Below are 6,982 nucleotides of genomic sequence, written 5' to 3' on the forward strand. Positions count from 1 at the left end.
CCCTGGCCCCAAAGTCTGCCTTCAGCATTCCCTGGGGACCTTGCTGCTCCATTCCCTTGCTGTTCCGCTGCACTCCCCCAGTGCTTTGCCTCAGTGTGGCGGGATCCGATCGGGTGCAGTTCCCACATTGTGTCTCTGGTGCTGTCCCCCGCAGAACCATGGGTCAGTGAGGGGCATCATGTCTCATAGTGGGGCTGGCTATGTGGTCCTCTCTGTGAACTGGCTGCTGTAATTAGCGTCATCATCCTCAAGGCCTGGTGGGCCAGGATATGCTCCAGTCTCTCCTCCTCCCCCTTCATCTGCTCCCGTGTGCTCAGATCAGATATGTCCCTTTCCCCGAGCTGCAGATTCAGTGCCGTCCTTTGAAATAAATTCTTCTGGGGGGAGGGGCAGGCATCCACTTAGTATTTGTGACTGGGGCCAGCCCCCCCAGGCCTCTTCACTGGTTCGGAGGGAATTTTTTTAGTTCAATGCCATGCAAAGCCAGTATGAATTAGCAAAAGTAGAGCAGAACAGATGTTGGGAGCTTCACTCTATAGGCAGGTTATGGGGATAACCAAGGTTGTTAGGTCAAATCTTGAGAGTCCAGAAAGGCACCAGTAGGAACTGATGAGCAGACAGATAAGCTTCAGGACCTTGTGGCTTCCTCACTGGGTGGTACAGTTGTAAACTGGGTTGAGGAGGCTAAGTCCCAATTTTGAGACCATTGGTCTAGGAATCTGCAGTATCCAAAGAGAATGAGACCATATTAAGCAACAGCCTGGACTAGTCCAACTTCATCACCCATCTTTGACAGCCCACCTAGAGTTCTCTGTGATGGCGGCTGCCCTTTAGGATGTCGCTGCGACAGCCTGTGATGTCCTGGGGCTCTGCACCTCATTTCAAAGTGTCTTTGTGTCCAGCTAAACATCCTCCCGGATGGGGTTTAGAAACAGACAGTCATGAGTTTAAATCCACTTTCAGTCACATCCTAGCTGTGTGGGCTTCCTTGTCCTTAGTGAAGTGAGCCTTACCTCACTTTCCAGTGAGCATGGTTCTCATAGTGGCTCCGTGAGGGCAAGTGTGTGAAAACCTCTAGCACGGTGCTTGACATGGAATAAGATCTCCTCTCTTAGCAGCGTGGGCTTGGAAATCACTGTCTGAGATGTGAGCATTCTCTCAGAGCATACCCAAATGACTCCTTTCTCTAGAGCGAATTCCTACTACCCCTTATGATGAGTGCCCCCAGATGTAATCTCTCAGAGACTCTTCATGAACAGAGTTATGATCTTTCCCCCTCTAACATCAAATGCACTGTGATTACTTATTGCATGTGCCCCATCTAGGTTCTTACATTATCCAGTACAGTAGCTGTTAGTCACATAGGCCTCCTTATATTTAAGTTACATAAAATGTCAACATCCATTCCTCTATCACACAGCATTTTTGGCATTCAATAGCCACTTTATTGTCCAACATCAAGAACATTCCATCACTGAAGAAAATTCTAGTGGACAGTGCTGTTCTACATGTGGCAGAGGAGCTATTTTTTATTCGAAGTCTCCATATTTCCAACTTCTGCCTCACAGCTACCCAATAGGACAGGGTAGAACTGTCCTTGTGGGTTTCTGCAACTGTAGTTCTTTAGGGGAGTAGAAAGCCTTGTCTTTCTCCTTGGAGCAGCCGAGAGCTTTGAACTTCTGGCTTGCAGTTGCAGCCCAGCATGTAACCATGATGTCACCACAAGGTCACTCTGAGTCTCAATCAACTGGATGGCAGTGAGTATGAGTATTTCAACTTAGATACAGCTATCGTGGGAGCTTACTGTTACTGAACAAGTGATTCAGATGCATGGGATAGCCTCTTCACCTTGGACACACTTTTCTGCCTTCTCTAAACCAATTCAAAAATTTCAAGTCAGTTTTCATTTACAACATGTACATTGCAGAGAATTTCAAAAAACCTATAGAATGTTGAAAAGTATATGTTTCAACCATCCCCAAAAGTATCCTATTCATATCTTGGTGTATGCCTGTTAGAATGTAATTTTCCTGGAAAGACAGTTTAGTTTTGTTTACAAAAACAAAGATAATCCTACTCAGTCTTTTGTAATCTGTCCCTATTCACTTATATTACTGACATAGCCCAGTCCCTTCGCCATTATATCTACCTTATCAATCTTAATTGCTGCCCAGATTTCTGTAGAATGGACATACCCCAAATTAACTAACATTTGGATTATTTCCAATGTTTTTTAAAAACATAGTGCCCTATTGTTTTATTTTATATTTTTGCTCTGTCTTGTTTTTGTGCATGTTATTATCTTCACAGGTCTGTCTAAATAAGATAGGCTGGATCAACAATCTGGATGAGAAAACAATGGGACTGACAGTTCCAGGGTGATATGGGAGAGGGGAAGTAGAGGGAAAGGTAGTGGTGGTAACAAACCCAGGGACAAGGGAACAACAAGTGATCTAAATTGGTAGTGAGGAGGGTGTAGGAGGCCTGGTAGGGCGTAACCATGGGTAATGTAACTGAGAGGAATTACTGAAACCCAAATGAAGGCTGAACATGATAGTAGGACAAGAGGAAAATAAAAGGATATAGAGGAAAGAGCTAGGAGGTAAAGGGTATTTATAGAGGTCTAAATACAGGCATGTACATATGTAAATATATTTATTTATTTATGAGGATGTGGAAATAGATCTATGTGCATATATTTATAGGTTTGGTATTAAGGTAGCAGATGGACATTGGGCCTCCAACTCAAGTACTCCCTCAATGCAAGAATACTTGGTTCTATTAAACTGGCATTCTATGATGCTCACCTTCCCGACACTATCGCTGAAGACAAAGTGGGGATGCATTAGCAAATGTGATGAAGAAAGCTGATGGTGCCTGGTTATCAAAAGATAGAGCATCTGAGATCTTAAAGGCTTGAAGGTAAACAAGCAGCCATCTACTTCAGAAGCAACAAAGCCCACATGGAAGAAGCACACCAGCCTGTGTGATCACCAGGTGTCGAAGGGATCAGGTATCAGGCATCATCAGAACAAAAAATCATATCATTGTGAATAAGGCGGAATGCAGGGTGGAGAGTAGGCAACTCTACATACCCTTACAGAAGAGTTCAAGGGAGGAGATGAGCCAATCAGGGTGCAGTATAGCAATGATGAAACATACAACTTTCCTCTAGTTCCTATTGCTTCCTCCCCACCCCACTATCATGATCCAAATTCTACATTACAAATCTGGCTAGACCAGAGGATGTACACTGGTACAGATAGAAACTGGAAACACAGGGAATCCAGGGCAGATGATCCCTTCAGAACCAGTGGTGAGAGTGACGATTCTGGGAGGGTGGAGGGAGGGCGGGGTGGAAAGGGGGAACTAATTACAAGGATCTACATGTGGCCTCCTCCATGGGGGACGGACAGCCGAGAGGTGGGTGAAGGGAGACGTCGGACAGTGCAAGATATGACAAAATAATAATTTATAAATTATCAAGGGTTCGTGAAGGAGAGGGGAGTGGGGAGGGAGGGGAAAAAATGAGGACCTGATGCCAGGCCCTTAAGTGGAGAGGAAATGTTTTGAGAATGATGAGGGCAATGAATGTACCAATGTGCTTTACACAATTGATGCATGTGTGGATTGTGATAAGAGTTGTATTAACCGCTAATAAAATGATTTTTAAAAATGCTGCTTTGAGGACTAAGATGTGTCTGACCCAAAGCAAGGTACTTTTCATTGCCTCATTTGCATGTGCAATTTGGACACTGAATAATAAAGAAGAATCCTTGCATTTGAATTGTGGTGCTGGAGAAGAATATTTAAAGCACCATGGTCTGCTAAAAGGACAAACAAATCTGTCTTAAAAGTACAGCCAATATATTCTTTAGAGGCATTATATACTTTGGACATGGTGTCAGGAGGAGCTAGTCCCTGGAGAAGGACATCAAGTTTGGTAAAGAAGAGTGGTAGGTAAAGTGAAAACGAGGAGGACCCCCAATGAAATGGGCTGGCACTGTGGCTGCACCAATGGGCTCAAACACGGGAACAGCTGAAGATGATGCAGTTCCATGCAGTGCTTTGTTCTGTGCATTAGGGTCACTGTGGGTTGGAACCGACTCAAGGGTACCTAACAACAACATTACACAGACACTAGAGAAACAGGAAAATCAGGTTTCTGTTTTTACCTTAAAATGCTTTAAGAATGATGATGGCAACAAATATACAAATATGCTTGACACAATGGATGGATGTATGGATTGTGATAAGAGTTCTACGAGTCCCCAATGAAATGATTAAAAAAAATAGTACCACATGAAATACCTTTATCTATTCCTCTATGTGTACCTTTGCTCTTATCTCTAATGTATTCTTGCCATGGCTTCCTAAACATGGGATTATGATGTATAGAAACTATATATTTTTGAGAAGTGGACCCTTGCTGGTTAGACCACTTTATAGGATGCCTGCTTCAAGACTCAAACACGGGGCAGTGTATGAAAATGGATCAAAACCCTGCGCAGAGGGTGACAGTGTTCTGTGGTTTGTCTTTATTCCCGTTCCCAAAGGTGCCCAGGTATCTGCGAAGACCTCTGGCTATTTAAAAACAGCCCTGAGAACAAAGAAAACTGGTCTATTTCCATAAAAGCAAAGCTCACTTTCTCTTTGACATAAAGGATTTTTTAAATGGGAAGAATATTACTTGGTAAATGCAAATATTTATAATTGTCAGCATGCACAATACCCAAATTTTATAACTATTAGGACCAAACAAATAAGCCCATCTGTTTACACAGGAGTTAATTAAACAGTAGTGAGAAATCATGCAAACACTGTCAAAATATGCAGGATTTGTGAACTCATCCTCTGCAGTGGAAATGCCTGATTCAGAGCCCCCCCTCCCCCTCTGGTTTCTGCAGATTACATGGATGATGACATGCTTTTCCAAGTCATTAACTTGGGCACAGCTTTGAGGCCAAATGAGAAGCTACATCCAAACCTTTCTGAGAGTCTGGGTGATTGGTGGAGCCAACAAAAGAAGAATTCTGTTATTCACCACTGGGGGAGCATTTGGGGAGTGTGATTGCTTCTGAGGATGCATGGCTCAATGATTTTATTGTTTCACGAAGGCCTGGCTTCATTGATACCGAGGAAAAGGTATCCTGTGTCTCCACATAGGCTATTAAGGTGACATTGTCAAAGATATTGGAATGGATTTTTCCACCTTTTGGAACTTAATTGTCATTTTTTAACATTACAATATTTCCCATATTACATTATTTGTAAAATAAATAAAAAGAAGAAAGGAAGAAACATTATCCCATAGAACTCTTCCAATTGCAAGGAAAACTCACTGACACTCAGGGTACCAAGTCACAGGTCAAGATGGCGCTGACCTCTGGACTAGATCCCGGTGCACAGCATCAGGACCCTTCCTCAGAGTCTTGGCTTTTATTCGTCCTCCTTTCACATGTTTTCAGACCCTCGTGTAACAGGGGCATGCAACCCAGAGTTCAGGTTCTCCTACTCATACATTGTAATCCAAGGAAAAAGAGATAGCTATAGCTCTACTTCCCACTTGGGAAGGTTGGGGAAAGGATTGTGTCTGAATTCCCTAGAACTGTCATAATAGAAAAACTGTACATGTGGCTTTAAAAACAGAGACTTATTTCTCATTGTTCTGGAGGCTGGAAGTCAAAATCAAGGTCGTGTTGATGCCCCCTGTGGATCTTTCTCTTCGTTTCTGATGACTGCCGTCAATCCTTAGCATTCCTTGGCATTCTCATCTTCTCCTCGTGTCTATTCTGCTTTTTTAATTAACTCAAATGTAATTCGGTATAGGAGCCATCCTACACTATCAGGACTTCATTTACAACAGACGATAAACCACCTATTTCCAAATAGGACACCAAAGTAGATATAGGACTGTACCTGTAGATACACGATTATATACCTGTAGATATACGATTATACCTACAGGTATAAGGGTTAGAATTTCAGCACCTATATTGTGGGGACAGAATTCAATCTATAACAGACTCTTATAGGCAAGATCCTAAAGCCAGATCTTCACTGAAAGAACATGATTTGCATAGTGATTCCAGGAAACATGAATGGGGAATCAAAGGAAGCACTACAAGAAAAGAGAGCAACCAAGTGAATGAATGAATGAATGACCATTTGGAACGAGAACCTGACCCTCCAGGGTGCTCTGAAGTACCATGTGGAACACATGCCAGGATCTCCCGTCAGGAGACAAGGAAGCGAGAGTCTTTGTCCATAGATTCCCATCTTACTGCCTGGGGATCTTCCCTAGGGATGCTAAAGCTCCAGCTCTGTACTTAGACTGGGCACGTTTTCATAACAATGAAGAATGAACTGTCTCAGAGAGAGAAATGGCGCTCGAAGTGAGAAGCTGTCAGTGAACCAAAATATGACCTTGACTAAATCTCACCTGAATTTTGAGAACACCTCAAGAACAGGTTTGGACACTAATGACATTCGTTAGAACATTAATGACAGAAGACCTGATGAGCTGTGGGAGGACATCAAGAACATCATACATGAAGAAAGCAAAAGGTCATTAAAAATACAGGAAAGAAACAGAGAACCAAAATGGGTCTCAGAAAAGACCTTAAATTGTTATTAATCATAGAGTAACTAAGGCAAATGGAAGAAATGGTGAAGTCAAAGGGCTGAACAGAAAATGTCAAAAGAGAGGCTTCCAGGAAGATGGCGCCGGAGTGACACATGCCAGAGGGAATCTGCAGAATTCAGACCCTTGCAGCTCCACGCACAGGGATTGGGGTTCAGCTACATAGTTACTTTTGTTTCCATCTCTTCTCTCTATCCCCCCAGAGTCTTGGGAGGCTGCACAGGGGCTTTTTCTCAGCGCAGCCACAGCTTGGCGCCTCCTCAGGCAGGGACCAAACCCTTGCAGCTCCACGAGCAGGGATAGGGACTCAGCTCCATTGTTACTTTTGTTTCCCTCTCT

Source organism: Echinops telfairi, unplaced genomic scaffold (genome assembly GCF_000313985.2).
Source record: "Echinops telfairi isolate 266 unplaced genomic scaffold, ASM31398v2 ScPeMD7_60;HRSCAF=208, whole genome shotgun sequence".
NCBI lineage: Eukaryota > Metazoa > Chordata > Mammalia > Afrosoricida > Tenrecidae > Echinops > Echinops telfairi.